The sequence below is a fragment of the Miscanthus floridulus genome, chromosome 7 (genome assembly GCF_019320115.1).
Source record: "Miscanthus floridulus cultivar M001 chromosome 7, ASM1932011v1, whole genome shotgun sequence".
In the NCBI taxonomy this organism is placed as follows: Eukaryota; Viridiplantae; Streptophyta; class Magnoliopsida; order Poales; family Poaceae; genus Miscanthus; species Miscanthus floridulus.
This window is the reverse complement of record NC_089586.1, coordinates 122180483-122185324: the sequence shown is the minus strand read 5'-3', so window position 1 is coordinate 122185324 and position 4842 is coordinate 122180483.

Here is a 4842-nt window from a genome sequence, read left to right as displayed (position 1 = left end):
AAAAGCTAAAGATCATAATTTTTGGTTAAGTAGACTTCTAGTTATAGTTGCTTAAAGTTCTATGGCTGTTTCTGTCCAAACCCAGATAGGGTTGCCTTGATGGTACTATGGGGCCATTTTAATAGTAGAATTAGCTCTAGGTGTTTACAACAAAGTTGTTTAGAATTTGTTAATATTTATACAAAGTCTAGAACCATATTTATTGGACTTGTAGAGCTCTAGTTATAGTTGTTTAAAGTGACATGTCGGGTTCTGTCCATATTTTGGATAGAGATGCATTCATTGGATTAATTGACCTTATTAGCTATAGAATCATCTTGAGAGGATAATAAGAAAGTTGTAGGTAACTTCATAAGATTTTCAAAAAGTTATGATTTATGTTTGTTGGAGGTCTAGAACTCTAGCTATGCTTCTCTGAAGTTCCTATCAGTTTTCTGTACCACTGTTGTTTGGGCTGCGTGTGCAGATTTGCTTGTGCAATTATTTTCGTGGTGTAAATGATGTTTTCTATGGTTGTGGTGAGTACCAAAGTTGTAGGTAACTTCATAATCTAGCATTTGTTAAATTTTCGTGACCATAGCCCTGATAATTTAGGAGATGTAGATTTTATGATTTCCCTGTCAAGTTTTGCATGCTCTCTGTACAGATCTGAATGATTGTGTTGTTTGACCCAACTAAGCTTTGAATCATGTCTTGGAGATAATATAATAAGTGTAGTGCTTTTTATTAGGTTTTCAAATTGTTAAAGATTACTCCTTTTGGTGATCTAAATCTCCAGTTATAAGCTTCTGAAGTTGCATGGTAGAATCTGTCCAAGTCTGGACAGAGGTGCTCAATTGTGCTTGATTGACCTTGTTGATGGTGGAATCACCTAGTGATGATAATAAACATGTTTTATATAATTTAATAAGCTTTCTATAAAGTTAAGGTTCATGCTTGTTTGATGTCTATAACTCTAGTTATGCCTTTTTGAAATATCTACTACTTTTTTGTCCTAGTTCTGTGCAGATCTGAAACATTGGCATGTTTGACCTGGATAGCTTTGGAATAAGCTTTTGGTGATAATAACAATATTGTATTAAATTTCATTAGCTTTCTAGAAAATCTAGGATCACCTTCTTTGGATGTCTGGATCTCTAGTTATGGATAAAACAAGTGACTATTGTGTTGCTGTCTAGATTTCTATACAGGTGCTAGGTGATTGCTTTAGCTTGCTCTTGTTTTGGCTAAACATGTTGGTTAGTTCTTGATCGATGCATGGGTGCAATATCTAAACTTAAGTTCACTTGTGTGCCATACCTAATATGCTTGCTATCCCTTTATAATAGGTTGTGTGATGTTTAGTTAAATAACTCTAGGTGTCTATGTCTTGCATGATCTTATGTTTGCCTTGAATGCTATTGGCCCCGTTCGCTGGTCTGAATCTTGGCTGAAACTGGCTAAAAAATATAGTTTTGGCTGAATTGTTGTGAGAGAAAAACACTGTTTCAGCTGAAAAAACAAGCCGAATAAACCAAATATGGGGTAAGCCGAATGGGGCCATTATGTGTTGCATCTCATATTACCATTCTTCATATTCATGCACTTGCATCTTGCATCTCATCTAGGTACGCTAGATGAACCACGTGAAGGACATGATGTTGGAGCCAAACCCAAAGACGGTGTATGGTGGACCTATCCTGAAGATGGAAGGACTGAACAAGTGCAACGATGGGAGATACTCACCAAGCGAGTGTCATCTAACAAACACTGACCTAGTGTAGGATCCTAGGCAAGCCTCGGAGCATTCTAAACCTTCTATGTTTTTACAAATAACACTTGAGTCTTTATGTTTGATGCATTATGTTATAAGAGTTGATTGGAACCACTTGATGCATAGAACTACCTTGTCCAAAAATATACCTTGAACCCTATGTTGGTCTAGGATCGACTGTATGCTTAGCAAAGCTTAGACCGATAGAAGTCGGGTGATTTCCTGTCACCTGCGAGATATAGGTGGATACCAAAGCATGGTTGGCTATATTTACTATCATGGAAATAACCATGTGTTGATGAATAAAAATGAGACCAGGCGAGATATCGATAGAGAAGCAACAAGACATGGAGGTCTTGGGTGTGGATCTATCCCTGTCTGTGTCGGTTAAGGACCGATTCGTTGTACGTCCTTATGTCATGTTGAACGCATGCCTATCACTTAGTTGGCCGGATAACTCGTTCCGACCGCGAAGCCGAGTAGCTCAACTCAGACCGAAAGGCTAGGAAGTGAAAGTGCGCACTCTAACGGTAGTAAGGATGTGCAGGGAACCATTGGCGTAAGTCCAAAGGTGAGATTGACCACCTGGCAGAGTGGATTCCCTGAGAGTGCGGCGCTGCTCGAAACCACGAATTTGTTCCTGAGTTGTACCAAAGGTGACCCGAGGCAACCACTGATTAGGTTGATTGGGTTTGTGTTAGGAATAATTCCCCAACTGGGTTAGTGAGAACTTGACTGAGCAGCAGCAACGTAGAGACACTTAATTGAACCTGATGATTATAATGATGATGATGATGTTACAATATTATACCGGCTATGGTTACTATTGTCTATTACTAAATGATATCCCACATGTTTGGCACAGGTTAGTTGCTAATCTAGAGATGAATAGCTATAATTAAGTTGGTTACTGAATTGTAAAATGTATAGCTCAACTCTTGACTTTCACGCAAAATGTTGTTAAGCTAGCTCCACCTATAAAGCCTTGCATACTCCTTGGTGTCACTTTATTTTTGGTTTATGACGGGAAAGTCTAGCTGAGTACATTCGAGTACTCAGGGTTTATCCCACCATGTTGCAGGTGAAGTTCTCAGCCTGCTGAAGATGGTGGCTAACCACCGGAGGGCTCGGTGACTCTATAATTATTTCTCATCTATATGCTTTTGTCAGAGGATGTCACTTATGCTAGCAATGTATTTGGAACTTATATTAATATAATCATTTGAAAGCAATGTTGTTTTCACTAATCGGTTTTGAAACACAATCTTGTACTATTATTTATGAACCCAATTGTAATATTATTTTCGCTGCAACTCTACGTATGTGATGTGTATTTGCTTAATCATATGATCTTGGTTGTGATGTTGATTTACCGAGGTCCTTTGTGACACTCGGCAGACTATTGGGTTTATATAAGTGAAAGTATGTGCGCATCAACGTGCTAAATGGGGACAGCCATACTTGATCTTGTATAAATTGGGCGGTTCTATCACAGCCATTTTATAGGCTAGCTATCGTGGTAGGTGGGAGCAATGCTCCTGCTATGGTGATTAGCGGGAGCACTGCTGGCCCGTGGAGGGAATATTCTTATCACTGTCGGTTTTGATAAAAAACCGGCAGTGATAGGGGTCATTAGTGCCAGTTTTTAGAACCGGCAGTGATTCCATGTATCTCTGTCGGTTTTTATGAAAAACCCAACAGTGATAGGCCTGGCAAAGCTACCATTGCCATAGGCGTTCATCTTTTATTTTTTGAAATCAGAGCCACTGCCGCGAGCTCTGGATAAAAAACAATTTGTCCCGCCTGGGTTTCGAACCAAGGGAGCGAGAAAGAGGGATTAGTGGCTTAGCGTTAAAGGAGGATTTACGTTAGGAAACATTTTGTTATCATTTTTATAGTTTAAGTTGAGGTTCATTTAATTTTGTAAAAATATAAAAAAAGTTTGCCGCACCTAGGATTCGAACCAAGGGTGCGGGCTTCACACTAGCTGGCTTTTACCGCTGTGCTACGATGGGGAGTACATCAAGGTATGTTTTCTTTTTGTTTTATCCTCTGAATGGGAGTTAATTAATTCGAGGTCGAGATTATAGGGCCTTAACCATTGCGATAGCATTAGGGATTATGTTAGTTTAGGGTATGTTTTTTCTTTTATCCGCTTAGTGCATGTAAATACATATAATTTATTGTAAAATAATACAAATATTTGTGTCTCGGTTATTTAATTCCATGATAATCAATCAATGGCCTATCATTATCAAATAATAGTGTTTCTAAACATCATCTCAATATTTGATTACATAGTCAATTATTTAATTTTAGAGAAGCGCACAAAATATAAATTAGATTACATAGTTGGTGAACAACGCTCGAATAATGATTACATAATTAACAATAATTTAACTATCTTTAGGTGCATCAACAATGAGGGCCTCATTGTGATCAAGCTATACGTAAGAAGGTTTGTCACCCTCTTGAAGGATAGGTAGGGGTACGTTCGCCCCGAATGGAGGCATTTCCGGATAGCCCCTGTAGTCTTCTTCGTCCGTCACTCCATTGACACCGACAATCTTTCTTTTTCCTACTAGGACTACTTTTAGCCTTTCTTTTGTCTTGTTGTCCCTTGCATAGAAGACTTGCATAACATCTCTTGCAAGGACAAAGGGGTCGTCTCTGTATGCAATCTTAGTGAGATCAACGGTAGTGAACCCTTCGCTGTCAGTGTTGATTTCCTCGAGCCAGACCCACTGGTAGTGAAAAAGAGCTGCCTTCAATGGACCATAGGCTAGCTCACATATCTCCTCTATGAAACCATAGTATGTCGCCTGCACGTTGTTGTTTTTGTCGTGAGCATCAAAACGAACACCACAATTTTGGTACGTGCTCTTTTCATCTTGCTTTTTATGGAAAATGTGAATCCATTGATCTCATACCCTTTGTACTTAAGATATGTACTTGAATATTTCTTGGCTAAGGCATCCAGTTGATTACCCAACTTTATTCCAAGCAAGCGGCGTCGCAACCAGTTGACAAATTTCTCCTTATGTTTTTTATCTAGCCAAGCCTATGACCAGCTCGGATATAGAGTTTGC